Consider the following 26,273-nt stretch of genomic DNA (forward strand, 5'->3'; position numbering starts at 1 on the left):
AAGAAGAAGAGAAATATGGCTGCTTGATTGAAGATGACATCCCATATTCAGAACCCAAGATCGTGTATGCTGTAATAAGGACATTAGATTTTATTCTGAACAGAGGGAAAGTCTTGGAAGGATTCTGTGCAGAGGAGTGACAGGATCTGGTTTTCAGTTAACATGATCACTCTGGGAAGCTATGTAGAGATAGGAGTGGGAGGTCAAGAGTAGAAATTTATGAAATTAAAACTGAAATTTTCTGCCTTCCTTGTGTCCGGGTACTATCGGTCTCAGAGCCTCAGTTTCCTCACCTGTAAAATAGGAAAGGTTACTAATACTTATCTCAGAAGTGTGCTAAGGGGATGAGATGAGTTAATGTATGTGGGGTAGTTAGAGTCTGGCGGGCGTCAGCCAGCAGGGGTAGTGGCTGTAGTAGTAACAACAGCAGTAGCAGTAGGAGGGCCACTCCGAACCCCTGCCAGATAGGAGGGCCCATGAACAATTCCATCTTTGTCTTTCCAGATTTTCTTCCTATACACACAATAACTACTATACACATTATTTTGCTCTTATATTTTTGGAAATGGTATTGTACACACTGAATCTTTTACTTTTATACCCAATAACATTCATGGACACTCTATTAAACCAGTGTAAGTAGATCTACATAAAGTGTTTAGTATTGCATAGTATTCCATAGTTAGATGCACTGTAATTTAACATTTCTTGTACGTATTTTAGATTTTCTGTTTTTCTTCCTTTGACGTATATTGCTGTGATCATTGTGTGTTGTCATGCACCATTTGTGCACAAGTTACTGTGGAATAATTCTTATTGGTGGAGCTGATGGCTAGATAGTTATATGCATTTTAAATTTGGATTGTCACATACTACAAAGCTACAGTAATCAAAACAGTGTGGAACTGGTACAAAAACAGACATACAGATCAGTGGAACAGAATAGAGGTCCCAGAAATAAATCCACACACCTATGGTCAATTAATCTTCAACAAAGGAGGCAAGAATATAAAATGGGGAAAGACAGTCTCTTTAGCAAGTGGTGCTGGGGAAGTTGGACAGCTGCATGTAAATCAATGAAGTTATGACACACCCTCACATCATGTACAAAAATAAACTCAAAATGGCTTAAAGACTTAAGCATAAGACATGACACCATAAAACTCCTAGAAGAGAGCATAGGCAAAACATTCTCTGACATAAATTGTACAAATGTTTTCTTAAGTCAGTCTCCCAAGGCAATAGAAATAAAATAAATAATAATAAGCAAATGGGACCTTGTCAAACTTACAAGCTTCTGCACAGCAAAGGAAACCATAAAGAAAAGAAAAGAAAAGAAAATCTACAGAATGGGAGAAAATATTTGCAAATGATGCGACAGGCAAGGGTTTAATCTCCAAAATATACAAACAGCTCACACAACTCAACAAGAACCAAAAAACCACCTAATCAAAAATGGAAAGAAGACCTTAACAGACATTTCTCCAAAGAAGACATACAGAAGGTCAGTAGGCACATGAAAAGATGCTCAACATCACTAATTATTAGAGAAATGCAAATCAAAAATACAGTGAGGTACCACCTCACATCGGTCAGAATGGCCATCATGAAAAAGTCTACAAATAACAAATGCTGGAGAGGGTGTGGAGAAAAGGGGACCCTCTTACACTGTTGGTGGGAATGTATTGCGTTGGCCAAAAAATTCATTTGGCCTTTTCTGTAACAGAAAAACCCAAATGAACTTTTTGGCTAACCCAATGAGTTGGTGCAGCCACTGTGGGAAACAGTATGGAGGTTCCTCAGAAGACTAAAAATAGAACTACCATATATCCAGCAATCCCACTCCTGGGCATACAGCTGGAGAAAAACATAGTTTGAGAGGATACATGTACCCCAATGTTCACTGCAGTGCTGTTTACAATAGCCAAGACATGGAAATAACATAAATGTCCATCGACAGAGGAATGGCTAAAGAAGATGTGGTACATATATACCATGGAATATTACTCATTAAAAAGAATGAAATAATGCCATTTGCAGCAACATGGATGGACCTGGAGACTTCATACTAAGTGAAATAAGTCAGACAGAGAAAGATAAATACCATATGATATCACTTATATGTAGAATCTAAAATATGGCACAAATGAACCTACCTCCATAACAGAAACAGCCTTACCAACACAGAGAACAGACTTGTGGTTGCCAAGGTGGACAGGCAAGGGAGAGGGGTGGACTGGGAGTTTGGGGTTAGTAGATGCAAACAATTACATTTAGAATGGACAAACAAGAAGGTCCTACTGTATAGCACAGGGAACTATATCCAATCTCCTGGGATAAACCATAATGGAAAAGAATATAAAAAGATAATGTATATACGTGTATAACTGAGTCACTTTGCTGTACAGTAGAAATTAGCACAACACTGTAAATCAACTATATGTCAATAAAAATTTTTTTTTTAATTTGACTGTCACTACCAAATTACATTTTAAAAAGGTAGTTTTGGTTTACAGTCCTACCAATGGTACGTCCCAGAGCCTTTTTTCATATAACCATAACAACTGTATTATTTAAAAATTTTTGATAAGTTTAGGGTCAGAGCTTTACCTCCTTGTTTTAATTTGCAAGAGTCTAAACAAAAGAAATATTAGGCATTATTTTCTTACTTTTATTGCTTCACTTTTCTTTTTTTTGACTAGATTGATTATGACTTTTGTGCTTTTTTCTCATTTGTTTGTTTGGTTTTTTCCCCTACTGCTTTGTAAGAGATCTTTTTTATATGAGCAATATTGATTTTTTGTTTGTTTTTTATATTGCCCTTATTTCCTTTCATGTGTGATATGTTTTTAAACCTTAATTTGGTGATAATTAAGGTGATAATCTATTGCCTAATAGATTTCTAAAATATTTTGTGTTGTCAAATCTACCAATATTTTCTCTTTTAGCTTCTTGCTTTTTTTGTGTTGCTGCAAAAAGCCTTATGCCATGTTTATGCAATATTCTTCTAACATTTTATAATTCATAAGTTTTGATGTGTGGATCAATGATGAATCTGGAATGTATTTTTAGCCTTGATGGGGTAGGGAGACAATTATTTCAGATGAAAAAACACTTGAATATTTTTAAAAGAATTCTTTTCTAAAGGAGCAACGTGATCCATTTCCAGATCTGGCTATAAAACCTACTGGGTGACTGTCCACACGCTCTCTTTCCCCCTATGCCTACTTTGGAGGCTATATGTCCAATGCATCATTGTAAAGGTGGGAGGCATTGGATCCCTGAGCCAATACTAGGAAGGAAGCTGCTAAAGAGAGCTCTAGATCCAAACTGGGCTCTGAGAGCAAGAAATAAGCCTTTGTTGATTAGGTCCTGTAACACAGGGTCTTATTTGTTACTGCAGTATGAGCAAGCCTATCCTGACTAATCCAGGCATCAAATAAGTAATCACACTCTGGCACAGGTTAAACTTGCTATCAGATTTCTGAGAAATAGAAAACAACTGACAATAATGAATAACTTTTTCATGAAAGATTTTAGAGATTTAAAGGGTAGAGAATGACAAGTGCGTATAAAATGCAGGGCCCATGTGAGTGTCACAGGTAGTAAAGGAGGAAAATAACAGGAAGCATATTAGGGAAGTGGAAGCAAAAATGTTAGAAAATTCAAGTAGACCCACACTAGTAACTAATATGAAAAAGCTAAGTTAAAACAGAGACAACTAAATCAAGCAAGCTGTTCCACCAAGTCTTTTCTGGAAGGTACTTCTTTTCCTGTCTTGAGGATGCTTCTTTTCCTGATGATTTATTTTGGGTGTTGTTTCCGTGCACAATGCTTCAATATCAACTAAGAGAGTAGTAGCCCAGGCTGCCCCTCTATTGATTGCTTTCCTCTTGGCCTCAAGGGAAACACTTGTCATTTCATAGTGACTATGATGTCTACTACTGCAGAGGAGAAAAAATTCTTAGCTGTTGGACTTCCCTCGTGGTGCAGTGGTTAAGAATCCGCCTGCCAATGCAGGGGACATGGGTTTGAGCCCTGGTCCGGGAAGATCCCACATGCCGTGGAGCACCTAAGCCCGTGTGCCACAACTACTGAGCCTGTGTGCCATAACTACTGAAGCCCACGTGCCTAGAGCCCATGCCCTGCAACAAGAGAAGCCACTGCAATGAGAAGCCCGCGCACCGCAATAAAGAGTAGCCCCTGCTCGCCACAACTAGTGAAAGACCAGGCATAGCAACAAAGACCCAACACAGCCAAAAAAAAAAAAAAAAATTCTTAGCTGTTGCAAAACATTTTCCAGTGATTTAAGGATCTAGCAGTCTACCAACTCCCTGTTATAATGAAGTGTGGGGCTTTTCCCTTGGATTTTGCAGGATGTGCCCTTGAATTATTTATAACAGAGCAGCCACCTGCTTGCAACAATTTTCCATTTGCCTTGTGCTCAACTGGGCTTGTCAACTGGCGTTGCAGGTACAATGGCTCTCTGCACTTCACCCATCAATGCCCTGTTAGAACATCCTGACCGTGAGCTGCCACACACCTTAAAAGTTCTTTTCCATTAAAGCCATGGCCTTTGTCTAAATAGATAGTCCTATAACCTTTATTACGAAGAGCAGGGCTGGTTCAATTGTTCAAGCAGGTGCTGTCAACTCCAATGCTGCTTCTTTTCTCCTGAAAGATGGAAATTTATGAATATATATGCTTGTGTTGAGAAAAAGCAGTTTGGGTGGTGGGAAGGGAAAATGAACCCACCTGTGTTCAAAAGCACAGCTCTGTGCTGGTCAACAAGCAATGCCTTCACTTTTCTCTTCAACAAAAAGAAACATTACATGTTTGAGTAGACAATAAGAGGTACCACTAGGATTCAGAAAATTGAATACCTAGACTGCAATAAAAAAAAAAAAAAGACAGTCACAGGGGAATCCATAATGGCTTCCCCACGTTTTAGTGGAATACTTCCGTTTTTTATTCACCTCGCAAACAGTGCTCACAAACAACAGCAAAGAACAAAAGCTGTGATTTATATTTACGGACAGGTATACATGCACCCCTGACCTCCTGCTGCGTCCCTCACCCTCTGTACCAGAAGCAATTTATGGAGGCTGGTCTAAATAAACTTTAAGGAGGCAAGGCCACAAACTGACAGCCAGGAAAATCAATGGTCTACAGAAACCAGCAAGGAGGATCAATAAAAGAGATTAGGCATCACAAGCTAGTGTAAGGCAGTTACAGGTAAATGTGGCTTGTTCTTCATCTGACTGGGTTCTTGCCAACAGGATAAAAACTCACATAAACAGAAACATTCAGCAAGTAGCCAATGGAGGCTCCTCCTGAGTTGTAGAGACTGACAGATTACCCCAGAATGAAAGGGATTTATATAGAGACCGTTGGGAATTTTCAATTGCTTTTCCAGCATCATCTCAGACACCTGGGCAGCTGCCCACAGGAACTAGTGCAGATGTATGCTTTGAAAATCTCTCTGCTTTTGCTTCTCATTAGTTAGCTTTCTCTGGATTTTATCTATTTTTCCTCCTGGACACATACCAACCCTCTCTGTCCTCTCTGTCCCCTTACACAACACACACACACACACACTCTCTCTCATCTTCGACATAACTTTATTAACAGGATTATTTATACTCAAATGCACAGTATGTATGGCAACTGTAAACTTAACCTACTTTATGTATCTCCAAAGAAGAGTCATCCACTCATAACTTAAAGCATTGGACTGTTAACTTGAAAACTTGAATTGACAAAAGAAGAATAAAGGATAATTACATTCTTGAGTTTTCAGGTTAATGTCCAAAGCTTGTCAACAAAAGAATGAAGGATAATTATGTTCTTGAAAAGGAGAGATACTGAAAAAAGGAAGAACCAAGGCAAAACAGCCTTTTCCTGTTTATGGAACTGTCCAGGTAGAATTGAAAATTCATATATTCCAATAAAGATGTTTAAAAAAATAAAAAATATAATAATACCTAAAAAAAAAAGAAAATTCAATCTTAACTTAGTAGGAATGGTTACTTTAAATAAAATAGTGCTTCACTTTGCTTCAGGAATTCCATTTTAAAATTGGACATAAGGTTTCTGTCTGACAAGAATATGATGGAACAGTAGATGAGGATAGGAAAAGAGGAAGTTCAATTTTCTTAAACACTAAAAGACAATTGGAATTTTAATTGAATTTTAACCTAGGGACAGGATAGATGTGAGGCTAATGCCCTTGGTTACAGTAGATCGAGAAAAATACCACACTAGTTTGAAGTACCTCCCATATGTTGAGTGCAGGCTGACGTGGTGACTTGCTCTGACAGTGTGATGTGATGGAAATTGTCACTGTATGAGTTCTGAGCCTGGGTCTCAAGAAGCCTTAAATATTATTCTTTTGATGCTCCTGATTTCAAAAGTGGCCACACCTTCTAGTTAGCATTTGCCTATCACTTCTGAAATGAACAGAAAGACTTTGTTCAATTGGGAAGGAACTGGAAAGGGAAGATTAATATTAGAACCAGATTGTGGTCCCTATCCACTTCTTCAACATGCCTGATATTTGCAGGGAAATGGGAATGCTTTTCCATTGTTAAAAAGAGTAACCTGACAAGGTGCCTGCATGTCTCATAGAAACTTGTCAAAGAAATAAGATCATGGGACACTGGGTGCATCCGATCTGTCACATTAATGAAAATTCCCCAAAGCTTCAGCGTTCATTTTTTCCTTTGTGCTTCCAACAAGAATATCATTTGAAAGAGAAGGGATGGGGACACATGCTCTCAGAGGGCCCTACCATTTCATTAGAATGGTTTGTGCTAATTTTTCCCATGTCAGAAGAGTTATTTTTTTTCCCTATCAGATCTCTCAACCACATTGCTTACGTTGTCATCCTATTGCCATTATCTATAGCTTATAAGCTGTCTACAGCCCTGATATCACTCATCCCACTGTGACTGCAGCCCTTTGTCTACCCTTCTAGCGGTTTCTATCTTCTAACTTGTATTCCATAATCTGTGGCATCTCCACGGGCTCTTAGCACATTTACTTCCTGCTACATTCCCAAGCATAAAATGACAGGAAGCACGCCTTTATTGGGGGGCACAGTTATTAGTAGGGACTATGCTAGGAATGTGTTACAGACTCTTTGGTAAGTTGAACTATCTGATCTCTGATCCCTCCTTATGTGGGGGAGGAAAAATAATTTTCCCTCCACCCTTCTAGTTCTTGGCTGAGATGTCCCTGTAATAAAAAAGCAGATTAACAGGAGAAAAACAGAGGTATAGTAATATGTATAGCTCCTGTATATATGGGAGATTCCCAGGAAAACTGAGTAACTCCCCAAAATGGTCCAAGCTATCATCTTAAATACCATCTCTAGTTAAAGACAAAAGAACACTGCTGGGAGAAGCAGGAGGCAGTTATGGGAGGTTATCTGGCAAACATAGTAAACAATGGTGTGGTTGTTATGCAGATTTAAGTCCTGCCTTCTTTATTGATAAGAGTTTCTAGAGATTTAGAGTCAGCCTCCTCTAGATGACTAGAGAGGACACCCTTGCAGATGGAGATTTCCTTATAAATGTAAATATCTCTTATGAAAGGATAACTTTTACTTGCTTTTCATAGCTTCTTCTATGTCTGCTGTTTCTTAAGAATAATTAGCCTAAAATAATCTTTATGTCAAAGAGGCATATTCTGGGGGTGATAGAGTCTGTTCCCCTTCACTTGATACCTGAAATGAAACATGAACACTATGCCAGAAAAAAGAGATGCCTGGAACTCTCTATTATGAAATGATCCTCACCTCTCTGTACTTGGTGTCCTTGGTGAGGGCACCGACTCTTTTCAGCTTATGTTCTCTCAGGCCAATCATTTCCCATCACACAAAACCAGGCCAGTCTTATTTAACATTGAGGCCATACACATTGAAAAATCAGATACAGACTGTTAAATTCTCTGATTTACCCCTAACTCTGGTTTTTAAATTCCTTCATGAGATATGTAAACGTAGCCTAGACAAATGTGAACATTATTATATAGTCATGTTCTTGGAGTTTAAAGGAATTTATGCTGGCTCTGAACAAGGTCAGTCATCAATCTAGAAGGCATTGGCAAGTCTTTCCACTTTGTATTGAGCCTGGTTTTCATGGCAAGCCAATTTTTTTTTTTTAATGGATGATCACAGTCCATTTGGGCCTATGACAAAATCATTATTGAGGAAATCATTAAGTGGATCTTTCTGAAACTACACTGGCTACTACTTTTGTTCCAACTTCTCTGATGTCTGTGTTCACAGATCAAATTGGAATTAAATAAAGGTATAACTGGAAGAAAGATGACTGTGTTCTTAATACACCAAGGAAAGCTCAACATAGAAAATCAGTTCCAAAATCTGTCATTTACTTGCTTATGTGAGCTTAGACAAGTCACTTAACTTCTCATCCTCTTTCCTTGGATTATGAATATATTGTATCCATCTTACATGCCTCATAAGATAGTTATGAAGCTCAAAATAAAGAGCACAAAAGAAGCTTTACATCAAATGTAAATGGTTATAGCATGTAAAATACAAGTAATGCAGTATTTATGAAGCTAGTCATTTAAAAAACAGCAGATAATTACTGTACCAGAAACAAACTTAACTAGGATATGGTTCTTATAAATGTGGGCTTGCATTCTAGCTTCAGAAACAAATAAATAAGCAAAACTATTTGGAAAAAGTAAAGGGGATGATAATCACCCACCACCACCATTTCCACAGTTAATATGTATTAAGAGCTAACACTGTAACAGGCCCTGTGCTAAGCTTTTTACATCCATTACCATAAGCATCATAAGCCTCTATATGGAATAAATTATTGTCACCATTTTGCAGATGTGGATATTAAAGTTTGAAATATTGAGGCATTTAGCATGACACTAAAACTTGACTTAGAAGAGCTGGAGGCTTTAGAGGTGAGTTTATTTTTAAATATTTCAGGTCCCTGTGCATCATCCAGTTGATTATTATAGCAAGCCTTGTGGAAACACATCTGGAACACCAATCTGAGGAGCAGCTCTGAACATCATCAGTGGCTACTGTTGGGGAGGAAGAAATTTTTTCTACACTTCTAGGTTCTTCTGGTTGGTCTAAGGATTAAATTGACATGAGACAGGTTGACAGGAGAAAATCACGCAAGTATTTAATAACATGTATACATGGGAGAAACCCAGGAAAACTGAGTACTTGTCAAAATGACTGAAAACCTCACATTAAATGCTATCTTCAGCTTAAGACAAAAGAGGATGTTGGGGGTAGTGGTTTAGGACTTCAAAGGGGAGGAAGGCAATTCACATAGAGATGGAAAAGCAAATCTTTGGTAAACAAATGTTTGCTGGGCCATGCAGAGACAGCGGGATACAGAGAAGAATTTTAACAAACTTCGCTAGGTTCCTGCGCGTCTGCCACACAAAGTTCATACTATAGTGATCTATGGAGATAGCCGCCTTCCTGGAACAGGTCCTCTAATCTACATTCTTTTAGGCGGTTATGGGGAAGGTCAAAGTTTCTTCCTGAGTTTTTTGGGCCTGATTGTTTTCAGCTCAAAATAATCCACATGCCAAAGAGACACATTTTGGGGTGGCAAATTTTGCTCCCTAACACTACCAAACTTTCAGCGTTTTAGCTCCATAGAAGAGTTTGAGCATAAAGGAAAAAGAAAAATGAAGACAATTATGTCTGGGATGCCCACTCTCCTAAGAAGAACCCAGCCTCCAAGAATCTGGGTTCCTAGGCTTGTGAGGACATCAGGGTTGAGTTTCTGCATCAGGAAGGCCACAATTAGAGAAAAGTCCGCATATGATTTAAGTTCCTGCAATCAGCTCATACCTACAGGCGCAAGCAGAAGCTATGCTGTAAATCATCAGCTACTCTGAAACACAGAATTGCAGAACATTATGACAAATGAGTACTCTTTAATGACTAAGGATTGGCTTTAATGAGTAATAAGTGACTATTTATTTTGGAGAAAATTCATATTATATATTGTCTCCATTTTCTTTAATATATTTATTGTTAATAATTTTATATTTTACAGAAATTATTCATTCCATCTTGCTATTTTACTTTAAAAAAACCTGTTTATAGTGATAGCAATTTTGCTCCTGGTACATAAGACTCCATTACTCATACCCACGTATCTACCAAAACCTGTATGCTGGTGTGCGCATGATGGAAGTTCCAAATCTGTGGGCTCAGATTTCTAAGCAGATTAACTTTGCAACTTCACTTTTTAAAAAAAAAAAAAAAAAAAAAAAAAAAAGCTTTACTGAGAGATAATACACAACAAATTCCAGAGTGCATGGTTTCAACCCACTCCATCACCCCACCAGCAATAAGAACACAGACCACTCCTTTAAAAAGTGAAGTTGCAAAAAAGTCCAAAGTACATTCAGCAGAAACGCACTTTGGACTTTTTTGCAACTTCACTTTTTAAAGGTAGCAAAAGCTACTATTAAAACAATATGGGGAGCAATAGAAGGTTGGTATACATATTTAGCAAAAGAGGTGGTTGACAATAGTAGGAGCAGCAAACCACAATCAAAACTAGCAGAGAAAATAACTTTAGCTAACTCATGATTTTTTAAGAAGTGTTTATGGATCTGAGTTAGCCAGCTAAGATAATATTTACTTGCAATAATAAAATGAATGTCTACACCTCGTGAAGAGGTGGAAACCAGTATATTTACATACATTTTGGAAATTCTAATATCTGAAATAGTCTTCTTTTAGAAGTTACCTTGAGGTCTTGTAGTTAGATGTTGGTATATCATTAGGCCTCAATATTACCTGTATTATTAATTATGTACCATTTATCACATGGTCATATAGTCATTCTAAAATCAACATCAAATCATCTTAAAACATCAAGAATGTTTTCACTTCTTTAGTCTGACTTTTTTGTTTGCTTTTTAGATTTACATATCAGAAAATTAAATGAAATATAAGTATATAATTTCCATCTATATATGGACCATCAATGTGAACTATTCTGGAGCAAAAGGGGGTTGTTCATTAAACACACTACAGATTGACTTGTTTAGAACAGACACCAACCCCAGTACAACCATAATCCTGCAGCCTGAGTCCCAAAGACCCAGCTTCACCTACCACTGGGCTGGCAGCCTTCACACAAGGCAGGGACTGGCAACGAACTGGACCAGAGGCCAGATGCACCTACCAGACCACCCACAGTAGTCATTCTACCACAACAGGGGGGCTCACCCAGCCCATGAAGGGGGCAGCACTAGAGTATATAGCTCTGGTGATGACAGGGGAGTATGCTGCTGGGACACATATGATTTCTCCTACAAAAAGCCACTTCTCCAAAGCTGGGAAATGTAACCAACCTACCAAATACACAGAAATGAAAACAATGAATTAGGTGACATGAGGTGACAGAGGGATATGTTCCAAACAAAGTAAAAATATAAAATCCCAGAAGAAGAACTAAGTGAAATAGAGATAAGAAATCTACTCATTAAAGAGTTTAAGGTAAAGATCATAAAGACACTCAAAGAAATCAGGAGACAAATGGTCAAACATAGTGAGAAATTTAATAAAGGGTTAGAAAGCATAAAGAAGAACCAAGCAGAGATGAAGAACACAATAACTCAAATAAAAAGCACACTAAAAGGAATAAAATGTAGATTAGATGATACAGAGAAATGGATCAGCAAACCAGAAGATAGTGTATTGGAAATCACCCAAGCTGAATCAAAAAAAGAAAAAAAAACTTTAGAAAATGAAGACAGTTTTAGACCTCTAGAACAACATCAAGTTCACTAACAGTCGCATTAGAAGGGTCCCAGAAGAAGAGAGAAAGAAAGTTGAATAGAACATATTTAAAGATATACAAGCTGAAAATGTTTCTAACCCAGGAAAGGTAACAGACAACCAAGTCCAGAAGTCACAGAGAGTCACAAACAGGATCAACCCAAAGATAATCACACCAAGACACACTGTAATTAAAATGGCAAAAATTAAAGATAAGGAGAGAATATTAAAAGCAGAAAGGGAAAAGCAACAAGTTATGTATAAGGGAACTCCCATAAGGCTATTAGCTAAGTTCTCTGCAGAAACTCTGAAGGCCAGAGGGAATGGCACGATATATATGTAAAGGAATAAAAGGGAAAACTTTCAACCAACAATACTCTACCAGCAAAGTTTTCATTCAGATTTGAAGGAGAGATCAAAATTTTACAGATAGGTAAAAGCTAAAAGAGTTCAGCACCACAAAACCAGCTTTACAAGAAATGTTAAAGGGACTTCTCTAAGCAAAAAAGAGACGGCAACAACTAGAAACATAAAAATTATGAAAGGAAAAAAATCTCATTGGTAAAGGCAAATATACAGTAGATCAACAACTTCTAAAGCTAGTAGAAGGTTAAAAGACAAAAGTAGTAAAATCATCTACATCCACAATAAGTAGTTAAATGATACACAAAAGGATGTAAAATATGGTGACAAAGACAGTAAATATGGAGGGAATAAAAATGCAGGGTTGTTAAAATGTGTTAGAAAATAAAAGAACAGCATGTTATTATTAAAATAATCATGTATATATAAATAGATGGCTATACATAAACATCATGGTAACCACAAATGAAAAATCTATAATAGACAAACACACACACAAAAGAGAAAGAAATCCAAACATAACACGTAATATAGTTATCAAATCACAAGGTAAGAGAGCAAAAGAAAAGAAAAGGAACAAGAAAGAATTATAAAAACAACCCACAAATATTTAACAAAATGGCAATAAGTACATACCTATCAAAAATTAATTTAAATGTAAATACACTAAATACTCCAGTCAAAAGACACAGAGTGGATGAATAGATACAAAAACAAGACACATATAATGCTGCCTACCAGAGACTCACTACAGATCTAAACACACACATACTGAAAGTGAGGGGATGGAAAAAGATATTTCACACATATGGAAATGAAAAAAAAAAACTAGAGTAGCACTACTCATATCAGACAGAATAGACTTTAAAACAAAGTCTGTAACAAGAGACAAAAAGAGATATTATATAATGATAAAAGGATGACTCCAAAAAGAAGATATAACAATGGTAAATACATATGAACCAAACAGAGGCGAACCTAAATATGTGAAACAAATATTAACAGACATAAAGAGAGAAATTGACAGTAAGCAATAATATTAGGGGACTTTACCACCCCTCTTACACCAGTGGACAAATCATCCAGATAAAAAATCAATAAGGAAACACTGGTCTTAAAAGACATGTTAGATCAAATGAACTTAATAGATATACATAGACTATTCCATCCAAAAGTGGCAGAATACACATTCTTTTTAAGTGCACATGGAACATTGTCCAAGACAGATCACATGCTAGGCCACAAAACAAGCCTTAATAAATTTAAGAAAACTGAAACCATATCAACCATCTTTTCCAACTACAATGGTATGAGACTATAAATCAACTACAAAAAAATTGAAAACAATCACAAACACATGGAGGCTAAACAATATGCTCCTAAACAACCAAAAGGTCAATAAAGAAATCAAAAAGGAAATTTAAAAATACAAATGAAAACAAAAACACAATGATCCAAAATCTATGGGATGTATCAAAAGCAGTTCTAAAAGGCAAGTTTCCTGAGATACAAGCCTGTCTCAGGAAACAAAAATCTCAAGTTCAAAACCTAGATTTACATCTAAAGGAAGTAGAAAAAGAAACAAAACCCAAAGTAAATAGAAGGAAAGAAATCATAAAGATCAGAGCATAAATAAATGAGACTTAAAAATCAACACAAAAGATCAATAAAACTAACAGCTGGTTCTCTGAAAAGATAAACAATATTGATAAACCTTTAACCAGGATCATCAAAAAAAAAAAAAAAAAAAGAGAGGGACCAAATAATTAAAATCAGAAATAAGAAGGAAGTTGTAACTGACATCACAGAAATACAAAGGATCATAAGAGATTAGTATGAAAAATTATATGTCAAAAACATGGACATGCTAGGAGAAATTCCTAGAAATGTACAAGCTCTGAGACTGAAGCAGGAAGAAACAGAAAATATGAACCAGCCAATTCACAGTAATGAATCAGTAATAAAAAGAAAACTCCCAACAAACAAAAGTCCAGGATCAGAAGACTTCACAGGCGGATTCTACAAAACATTTAGAGAAGAGTTAATACCTAGTCTCCTCAAATTATTTCAAATAAATGCAGAGGAAAGAGGGAATACTTCTGAATTCATTACGTGAGGCCAGCATCACTGTAATATGAAAACCAGACAAAGATATCACACAAAAAAAGAAAATTACAGGCCAGTATCACTGATGAATATACATGCAAAAATCCTCAACAAAATATTAGCAAACTGGGGCTTCCCTGGTGGTGCAATGGTTGAGAGTCCGCCTGCCGATGCAGGGGGCCCCAGTCCGGGAAGATCCCACATGCCGCGGAGCGGCTGGGCCCGTGAGCCATGGACGCTGAGCCTGCGCGTCCGGAGCCTGTGCTCCGCAGCAGGAGAGGCCACAACAGTGAGAGGCCCGCGTACCGAAAAAAGAAACAAACAAACAAACAAACAAAAAAAAACAACAAATCGCCCATATTTGGGCTTCCCTGGTGGCGCAGTGGTTGCGCGTCCGCCTGCCGATGCAGGGGAACCGGGTTCGCGCCCCGGTCTGGGACGATCCCACATGCCACGGAGCTGCTGGGCCCGTGAGCCATGGCCGCTGGGCCTGCGCGTCCGGAGCCTGTGCTCCGCAACGGGAGAGGCCACAGCAGAGGGAGGCCCGCATATCACAAAAAAAAAAAAAAAAAAAAAAAAAAAAATTAGCAAGCTGAATTCAACAATACTTAAAAAGGATCATAAACCAGGATCAAGTGGGATTTATCCCAGGGATGCAAGGATGGTTCAATATTCACGAATCTATCAATGTGATATACAACATTAACAAGCTGAAGAATAAAAATCAAAATGATCTCAATAGATGCAGAAAAAGCTTTTCACAAAATCCAACATCTATTTATGATAAAAACTCTCCATAAAGTGGGTATAGAGGGACCATACCTCAACATCATAATAGCTATATATAACAAGCTCACAGATCACATCATACTTAATGGTGAAAAGGTGAAAGTATTTCCTCTAAGATGAGGAACAAGACAAGGATGCCCACTCTTACCACTTCTATTCAACACAGTATTGGAAGTCCTAACTATAGGAAACAGACAAGAAAAAGAAATTTTTAAAATCCAAATGGGAAAGGAAGAAGTCACTGTTTGCAGATGACATGATACTATACATAGAAAATCCTGAAGATGCCACCAAAAAACCAGTAGAGCTCATCAATGTATTCGGTAGAGTTGCATAATACAAAATTAAGTTACAGAAATCCGTTTCATTTCTATACACTAACAACAAACTATCAGAAAGAGAAATTAGAAAATAATCCCACTCACAACTGCACCAAGAGAATAAAATGTCTAGGAATAAATCTAACTAAGGAGGTAAAGGACTTGTACTCAGCAAAGTATAAGACACTGGTGAAAGAAACTGATGGAAATATATACCATAGTCATGGATTGGAAGAATTAATTTTGTTAAAATGACCATATTACCCAAGTTGATCTACAGTTCAATGAAATGCCTATCAAAATACCAATAGCATTTTTCACAGAACTAGAACAAATAATTCTAAAATTTGTACAGAAACACAAAAAGACCCTGAATAGCCAAAACAATCTTCAGAAAGAATGAAACTAAAGGTATCATGCTCACTGGTTTTCAAACTATACTACCAAGATATAGTAATCCAAAGAGTATGGTACTGGCCAAAAAAAAAAAAAAACCCAAAAAAACCCAGAAAACAAAAAAAACAGACACATAGATCAATGGAACAGAATTGAAAGCCCTGAATTGAGCCTGCACTTATTGGGCAATTAATCTATGACAGAGGAGGCAAGAATATACAATGAAGAAAAGACATCCTCTTCAGTAAATGGTGTTGGGACAGTTACATGTAAGAGAATCAAATTGCACTACTTTCTCATATCATGCACCAAAATAAATTGAAAATGCATTAAAGACTTAACTGTAAGACCTGAAACTATAACTTCTAGAAGAAAACATAGGCAATACGCTCTTTGACATAGATCTCCATAATATGTTTTTGGATATGCCTCCTCAGGCAAGGGAAACAAAAGCAAAAATTAACAAAAAGACTATATCAAACTAAAAAGCTTTTGCACAGCAAAAGAAACTATCAACAAAAAGAGAAGGCTTCCTAATGAATGGGAGAAGATATTTGCAAACAATACATCCAGTAAGGAGTTAATATCCAAATTATACAAAGTTCATACAACTCAAAATCAAAAAACTAAACAACGTGATTAAAACATCAGCAGAGGATCTGAATAGACATTTTTCCAAAGAAGGCATACATATAGCCAACAGGCATGTGAAAAGATGCTCAACATCACTAATCATCAGGGAAATGCAAATTAAAATCACCATGAGATATCACCTAACATCTGTCAGAATGGTTATCACCCAAAAGGCAACAAATAACAAATGTTGGTGAGGATATGGAGGAAAGGGAACCCTCATGCACTGTTAGTGGGAATGTACACTGGTACAGCCACGATTGGAAACAATGTGGAGATTCCGCAAAAAATTAAAAATAGATTTACCATGCCATCCAGAAATTCCTCTCCCAGGTAATTATTCAAAGAAAAGGAAAACACTAATTATAAAAGATGCATGGACCCCTGTATTAACTGCAGTATCATTTACAATAGCCAACATAGAGTCCATAAATAAATGAATGGATAAAGAAGTGGTATATATATATGCATATGTATATATGTATACACACACACACACACACACACACACACACACACACACGGTGGAATATTACTCAGCTATAAAAAAGAATGAAATCTTGCCATTTGTGACAACAATGGATGGACCTAGGGTGTATTATGCTAAGTGAAATAAGTCAGACAGAGGAATACAAATCTGTATAATCACTTACATATGGAATTAAAAACAAAACAAATGAACAAACATAACAAAACAGAGTTATAGATACAGAGAACAAGTGGTTGCTAGAGGGGAGCAAAGTAGGGGGAGGAAAGAAATAGGTGAGGGAGATTAAGAGATAAAGGATTCCAGCTACAAAATAAATGAGTCACAGGTACGAAATATACAGTGTGCAAAAATAGTCAATAACTATGCAATATTTTTGTATGGTGACAGATGGTATCTAGACTTATTGTGATGATCATTTTGAAATATATAGATATATCGAATCACTATGTTGTGTAACAGAACTAACATAGTGTTGTAGGTCTATTATACTTCAAAAACAAACAAGCAAGCAAACTCAGAGAAAAAGAGAGCAGATTTGTGATTACCAGAAGCAGGGGCTAGGGGGAGGAGGAATTGGATAGGTAGTCAAAAGGTGCAAACTTCTAATTATAAGATAAATAAGTACTAGGGATATAATATACAACATGATAAATATAATTAACACTTCTGTACGTTATATATGAAAGTCATTAAGAGAGTAAATCCTAAGCATTCTCATCATCACAAGAAAAATTTTTTTTTTCTATTTCTGTAACTTTTTGTCTATTTGAGACGATGGAAGTTCACTAAACTTACTGTGGTAATCATTTCATGGAGTATGTACATCAAATCATCAGGCTGTACTCCTTAAGGTTATACAGTACTGTATGTCAATTGTATCTCAATCAAACTGGAAGAAAAAAATGGGTTCTCCATTGAAAACAGTACAGATTGACTTGTTTAAGAACAAACACTACATAAATGGGTACCATCTTGTCCTGCTCTTAATTGTAAATGAACTTACATTGATATTTGCACTTTCAATTCATTAACAAACGGTTGTTAATTAATCCATTCACAAACAGTCACTTGCAAACAGGAGTTAAAATGTTAAATTTTCTTCAGGCATATATTAGTCATTTGCTACATTTAAAAATCATTTTCACATAGAAAATAGGCAAAATGACAGTTTTCCATCTGTGATATTTGAGGTGTGAAGAAAATGTGTTGTACTTTTTTCTAACTTATGTAAAAGTGATCTTGGGTTGGTTTCCAAATGAAGAAAATATTTTTACATAGCTGCAACGCAAGGATATTCTTGGAATGGACAGAGAAATAGTCTTTGTTTTTAAAGAGCTTGAAATTTGGAGTATAATATCACCAACAATACACATTTGCAAGGCAGTTCACAATTTCCAAGGTACTTTTACCTTCCTTATCTCAACTGAGCTTCATAATACCTTGAAAAACGGGAGAAAGGTAAAGTTTCCATCTGTAAAAAGTATTTTAATTTTTAAAATTAAAATTAGCTTATTTTGCTTATTATGTGGAATTTCTTAGCATTCAGAAAAACTATTATAAACTAAAAATTCTTGGCATCTCACTATGCAGATAACCAATGTAAATATTTCCATGTATAGACGTAAAGAACTTTTTCTAGTAATATTAAAAAATACACTGATTGTACTACATATAATGATTTGCAAGCTGCATTTATTCCTGTACATTAGCAGATTTATGTCCATTAGTTAGATATTTACATCATGGTATTAACATGGCTATTCATTTGACCTAAAATACATTCAGTGTTTAAATATACTGTTTTAGAAGACTGAAGTTACTAGACAAGCAACCACAGTGAGGTGAGACGGGTATTCTTTATTATTACTATTTAAAATAGTTGATGTGTATTAAATATTTTAAAAATACTTTCCAAATGTTGAATTCTATGTAAACTCAAAGGCAGTTCTTCGCAACAAAACAATAAAATAAAGGTTAAAAAATTGTTCGCTGAATTTTTGAAGTGCGAACACTTAACACAGACGCCTTTAAATCAAAAGTGAATTGAAGGCGATTTGGCTGGGAAATAAATTACATTTTGGCCATTTTTGCCTAATACACTTTCCTTCATATTTCCTCAGTATAAAGAGAAATTAGTTTTGTTTGACAGATTCAATCTCATAATTGATAAAGATAACTGGATTATGTTAGAATCTATAGTGCAACTCAGCTTGATTACTTTCTTATTTTTGGAAGGAGGAACAAATCAGCCTTGAGCAGAGGCCACCTTAAAAAAAAATCCAAATTGGAGTCTAATCCTGATTTTAAATATTTCTTAGTTATCTATCTCATTTTGTCTCAGGACTTCAAAATGCTCTATAGACTCTATCTCATTAATTCTTAGAGGATCCCTGGGCAGCAATTTTAGTAGAGATTTTCCTAACACCATCATTGCTCCCATGAAATGGAAGCCCTGGGAGGTTCCATGAATTGCCCAAAGTTATAGACGGAAGCAGAAGAGTAGCTAAACCCAGAATCTAGGCCCCGGGGCTCCCTTTCCATATGGCATTTTCTCTGTGCAATAAATAATACTGCTGTTCTGGAAGCTGACTCTTCAATCATGTTTTATGCAGGAGAATTCATATTAATATGAGCTGCTCAGTGCTATGATATTTATTTTAGAGGCAGTCTGTGTATACTTATGAAACACATGAAATACAGCACTCTGAATCCATTTGTTTTGCCCTCTTAATGATATTTGGGGATTGCTCTGTGATTGATATGAGTATGGAGATTGCTATTTATCATTAAGGAGACTGAAATGGTAATTATCAGCACATTCACAATTCCATCACCCACTGCATATAGATACAGGCAGAGTTTAGATAAGTTGAATGAAACGTCCCTCAAAGTTTGCAAACTTAGTGTCTCATCAGAAAAGTCACAGATTGAATGGTATAAGGTCTTCTACATCAGGTAAAGACAATTCTGAAAACACAGTGTGCTTGGAGAAATAGGCTAGGGTTTTCTTCCTTGAATTTAGTTCCCACCCAGTCATTTTAAAATCAGCTAGAAAGTTAACATTTTTTTTTAACAGTGGGCTTCCCATCGCTGCTTCCCAGCATGAATTCATAACTCTGTTTGTGGCATCATAATAATCTCCATAGCAACTAATGGTGATATCAGAGTCCAACACTGGAGTTTCAAGCGGAAAAGGAACTGTAGGGACAGATGATATCTTACAAATAAAGCTTATGTTTTCAAGCAGATGCTCCTAAAAGAAATGAATGGAAAGATTACCCACATTAAAGGAAAAGTCATAATTAGAATGTAGATGCTTATTAAGTAACCATTCAGCTAATGATCTCTTTTCTAGAATAAAGGATAGAAACTGAACAAGGGAAAAAATGAGGGAAATCCATCAAGAATCTCTTATGAACTAATCTAGTTTAAAAAATACAGATGGCTATGTACTTTTTAAATATAGCTGAGGATACTTAGTGTTTGATGTACACTAAGGAGATAATTGCCAGGCATTGCTGAATCTGTAGGGAAATTTGAGTTGTGCATTTTCATTGAGGTACTCTGAGGAAGGTATGCCATGGGCCATGTTCATTATTAGTGATATAAGAAGTTTAACAATAATTATCAGAGTACAGATTAAATCTCACATTTTATCATGATATCATACCCTTGCCACACAAAGCATAATTTATGTGTTTTAGATTCATCTGATTCCTTCTTGTGTTGGTGGACAGATACACGTAGGATAGCACCAAGAACTGCTGACTCATGCTCTATGCAAAATAAAAATGTATTTTCTCATGTATTGCTATAGTAGTAGAAAGATAAGAAAGGAGAGGATGGTATGGTAGGCAGTTTTTAAGTTAGCCCACAGTGAACCCTGCTTCCTAGTATTCACAGTCTTATATTGATATAATCTCCTGTTGGATGTGGGTCGGACTTTACTTACTTCAAATAGAGTATGGCAGGACTAATGAGATAACAATTCTAGGATAAGTTATAAAAGGACTACAGCTTCCACCTTGAACACTTGCTCAATTTAGGGAAAGCTAGCTGCCATGTCTTGCCAGGGTGACCAACTATCAGTTTTCCTGGAATTTTCCTGCTTTTATCCCTGAAAGTCTCATATATGGAACAGCTGGTCACCTTAGCAAGAGGCCCATGTGGGTGAGCTTGAAATCCCCCTGAGGCCTGCTAACAGCCATGTGGATGAACTTGGAAGAGTATCTTCTAAATCTTCTAAAGAAGGGGCCAGCAATTTTTGTCTGTAAAGGGCCAGATGGTAAATATTTTAGCTTTTGCAGGCCATATAGTCTCTGTCACAATGTTTTAATAGTACAAATGATTTGTTTTAATTAGGTATGGTAAGACACACTAACATGAAAATAACTGTCATGAAAGAAAAAGGTTTTATTATACTTATATAGCATGCTACACAGGGCTGCATAGGGAAGTACACAGGTACAATGATCTGTCAGAGAGAGAGAGAGAGAGAGAGAGAGAGAGAGAGAGAGAGAGAGAAACTGCAGGTGAGAGCCTTTATTGTGATTCTCCTGAGAAGGAATGGGCAAGGCAAAGTAAACAGGCTAAGCGAGTTTAGGATTGCACAGTTCTAATAATTTTGGCAGGCTCTGGGCATAGGGACTGTCCCTAGATGTCTGGTATCTGGCCCTGTATCCTCCCCAAATTCATCAAGTTGAAATGCTAACCCCCAAAGGTGATGGTATTTGGAGGTGTGGCCTTTGGGCAGTGCTTAAGGTGGAGGTCTCAAGAAGGTGATTAGTGCCTTTATAAAAGAGATCCCACGGAGACTCCCCAGTCCCTTCCACCATGTGAGGCAAGAAGGCACCGTGTGAGGCAGGAAGGCACCATGTATGAACCAGGAAGTCCTCACTAAACACCAAATCTGCTGATGCAATGATTCTGGACTTTCAGCCTCCAGAACTGTGAAAAATGAATATTGTTGTTTATAAGCTACCCAGTCTGTTTTATTTTGTTACAGCAGCCTGAAAGGACTTAGACAACCTCACAGTTTGCAATCTGTTTCACAGTTTTATATTTTAAACACAAACAAATCTCCAAGTGGTCACACAGAATGACAAAACTGTTGTGCCTCAAGTACTGTTTTATTAATCTTTCCAATCACTCTACTAACATTGTTTATTTCAAATCTACAGTTTAATCGAGGAATATGTAATTCCACAGTGATTGAAGACATGGACTGTAACCAAAGCAAGCGTGAATGGTTCAGAATCATTAGGAACTTACTCTAAAAACCAATTTCTCTAACTGATTCTATGTGCTCTGGAGGCTGGGAGTTTTCCAAATTAGCTTCCATGCAGAATACAATGTTTATTGAAGTACAAATAATAAAAACATGCCAATCTGAAGCTTACATATTTATTATTAAAACCTAAAGGCAACTGCAACAATTATTTTGAACTCTAACCAACAAAAGCTTTTTGGTGGTGGAGAATTTTTTTCACTGACATTGTTCAGAGTTGCTGGCACAAAGTGATAATAAAAAGTAGACTAACATTTACTTGGTTTTATGATTATTTCTGAGTCGCCCTAGTGCCTTCATTCAGGGCAGTTTTCCCTTGATATTCACCCTTGGAATCCCCCAGAAGCTGAGAAAATCCACTTCATAAAGCTGGGGAGAGCAGAGCTTCTTTAGTTAAAATCTGGGCAGAGGGTTCTCCACCATCTGACCTGTGTATGATGGGAGAGGGGCCAGTCAAGATCCTCCTAAGGTGTTTCTACAGAAGCATCAGGGCTCCATGGAGGAAATCCACAAGTCAAAGTCAAACCTATATAGAAGCTTCTCATTTGCACTGGAAGTATGTGATAGTAGTGGGAAAGGAGGTTTGAAACGTATAGCATCAAAAGCTCCCTTGTGGAAAAAGTTCTAAATTACCAGTAACTAAAAACACCTATCAACTATGCTAGGAGGAAGACTGAAGCATCTTTCTATTCTCTCTATCTTTATATTCTCCTCTCTATATAAATATAGAAATTTATATTACAGTATGTTGTAACATGAAGAGATGCTGAGAGCCTGCAGTCTAAAATATAGGCTAAAAAGTATCACAGACGTATGTCTGGCAGCTAACTAATAAGAACATTCTGGGTTTTTTTTCCTGGACTTTAGAATGTAGGATTTTTCAGTTTTTTAAGAACTGTAATTTGTGTGGCTTCATTTTATAAAAAAATTAATAAACAGAAACCTCAATTTATAGAGTTGGGAGACCAGACAGGGGAGCTCTCATGCCCTTTGATGATAGCAGAGCCCAAGAAGAAGAAAGACTCCTCTTCTTTCCTGGCAAGGACTCAGCCAATGAAAAGCCATGGACTCTTTGTTTACTACTGCCCTCCCAACTTCTTTTTCCCTCTATAAAACCGTCCTCCTTCCCTCGCTGTGCGGGTACTTGCATGTGGCTTGCCATGGTACAGACCCCAAACTGCAATTCTCTGCTGATCCCAAATAAACCCATATTTGCTAGAAAAATAACTGAAAGTTTATTTAAGTCAACAGATTACATCCTAAACAAATATTCATTTACATATCTAATTTTCTTTTTTTAAAGAAAGTCCCCAAATTATATAAGATTTAGGTCTCACAAAATCTGTACCACCCCTATTGAAAAGCATCATTTGGGTCAAACTCTGTCTCTTCTCCTTCTTCAACAAATATATCCTCTGATAAACCATAATGGAAAAGAATATGAAAAAGAATATATATATGTATAACTGAGTCACTTTGCTGTACAGCAAAAATTAACACAACATTGTAAATCAACTCTACTTCAATAAATTTTTTTTAAAAAAAGAAAAATGGGCAGAAGACCTAAATTGACATTTCTTCAAAGAAGACATGCAGATGGCCAGTAGGCACATGAAAAGATGCTCATCATCACTAATTATCAGAGAAATGCAAATCAAAACTACAATGAGGTACCACCTCTCACTAGTCAGAATGGCCATCATTAAAAAATCTACAAATAATATATGTTGGAGAGGGTATGGAGAAAAGGGAACCCTCTTACACTGTTGGTGGGAATGTAAATTTGTGCAGCCACTATGGAAAACAGTATGGAGGTTCCTTAAAAAACTAAAAAGAGAGTTGTCATAGGATCCAGCAATCCTACACCTGGGCATACACCCAGACAAAACTATAATTTGAAAAGATACATGCACCCCTATGTTCATAGCAGCACAATTACAACAGCCAAGACATGGAAACAACCTAAATGTTTGACAGATTAATACATAAAGAAGATGTGGTGTATATATATATATACACACACACACACACACACACACACACACACAATGGAGTATTACTCAGCCATAAAAAAGAATGAAATAATGCCATTTGCAGCAACATGGATGGACCTAGAGAGGATCATACTAAGTGAAGTAAGTCAGAAGGAGAAAGACAAATACCATACGATATCACTTATATGTGGAATCTAAAATATGACACAAATGAACATCTTTACGAAACAGAAACACTTACAGACATAGAGAACAGACTTGTGGTTTCCAAGGGGGACGGGAGGAGGGGAGGAAAGGACTGGGAGTTTGCGATTAGCAAATGCAAACTAGGATATATAGGATGTATAAACAACAAGGTCCTACTGTATAGCACAGGGAACTATATTCAATATCCTATGATAAACCATAATGGAAAAAAATATGAAAAATAATATACATATGTATAATTAAGTCACTTTGGTGTGCAGCAGAAATTAACACAATATGGTAAATAACTATACTTTAATAAAATTTTTAAAAAACAAAAAAACCAAAACAACAACAACAACATAAGAAAATGGAGACAGAAAGAGGTTTAATCCATCCTCTATATATGTAATGTTCTTAACATACATCATGGCCACTTTCACACCTCCCCAAAAGCTTTTCCTTTACAAAACTTCCTGAGAGGCTCTTGCTATATCTTCAAACTTCAGTCCAGTGCCAGCAATATAATAGGGGCTCATGCTTTCCTCCTGAATGGATGATTTCTTGCTTTTTTAGTTGTTTCTCATATAATTTGTTTTCCAGATTTCTAATGTATAAGAAGTCCCATTTTCCCTTTTCTGGATATATTCCAGTTTACTGATATCCTTCTCAAATTGCAGCACCCAAAACTGTTGCCTGTGATCTGAATTTTTATGTTTAGTATTCACTAATTAAAATTCTCAACACTTTCCTTCCCATAGACTGATTCCAATAACCATACCACACCATTCTATCTGAATATAACTTTTAAAAGTGGTCAGAGGTTTAATTAGAAACAATATGAGAGGCATGATAAAAATACTTAAAACCATATCTTTCATTAAGAATAGTTTTTAAAAAGTCAACAACAGTCTCAATTCCAGTGTTAGAATTATCTGGCAAAGTCAATTTCAGAATAGTATTTTAAGCATGCTGGAAAAAAATTAGAAATGTCTTATCATATATCACATTTTTATATTATTATACTTCATAAGTGTATTAGTATTGTGTATCACAAGTGTTATATAGCACAAGTCCCTCACTTTTAACACCTCAGGTGCTGGCCTATTGCACAATAACTCATGTCTTGCACACACCAAGAGACAACAGCCCGCAAGGAGAAAGATTGGGAACAGGCAATTGAACCCCCATCTTATGCAGCTGCTTCTATCTGAATGAGGTGCCTTAAGCAGAAGATGTTTGGAAAATCAAAAAGCTTTTTTAGTCACTAAAACTTTTGAACCTTCACCCTTGCCACTGCCAGGAGAGATCTTGGACACTTATTCAGTCTGTAATTCGGAAGGCTCCTATCTTTTCCTTCCTGACTTACAATTTGGCTTTGTTCTGATTTTTCGGCAATTTCACAGGGTTTGTCTGTGAGTGACATGAAGAAATCAGGCACAGGCATTGTGTATAGCACAAATCCAATAAATGACGATCGGCTGAAGGAATGGGGATGCGGAATTACAGATATGCTGTGACATTTCTGAGCTCTTCAATTTTCCATTAGGAAGAGGCTGCCCTTATGGTTCCCATCTAGAAATTCTTTAAATGTCAGTTATGGGTCTCCCTTTCGCATCGTTGAGTACCAAAGGTAGACACAGGCAGAACTGGGGTAGGCACAGATTGCCTATGATATCCTCTACTCTTCTTTTTGCTAACCCTTCCCCCGATGATAAGATGCCTATGACTACTGGTCTGCGGCTCTGTTGTTTTCATCTGGCTTTATGGGAAACTTCTCTTCACCTCTTATTCCCCCTGTCTCTTGGTAGGTTTTATGTTTCCCACCTCTTTTCCAAGACCCCCCACCCACCAAGTTATTCATCTCCAATGTTTGGTCAATTCATCTGTCTCTGCCTGC

General features: G+C 36.7%; 1 pseudogene; it reads right to left on the reverse strand.

Moving 5' to 3' along the window:
• The window catches only part of LOC129392382 (zinc finger protein 277-like), a 69,578-nt pseudogene extending 43,758 nt beyond the window's left edge, over window positions 1–25,820 (reverse strand).
• Between the last annotated feature and the right edge of the window lie 453 nt (window positions 25,821–26,273).

This window comes from Physeter macrocephalus, chromosome 9 (genome assembly GCF_002837175.3).
Source record: "Physeter macrocephalus isolate SW-GA chromosome 9, ASM283717v5, whole genome shotgun sequence".
Lineage (NCBI taxonomy): Eukaryota > Metazoa > Chordata > Mammalia > Artiodactyla > Physeteridae > Physeter > Physeter macrocephalus.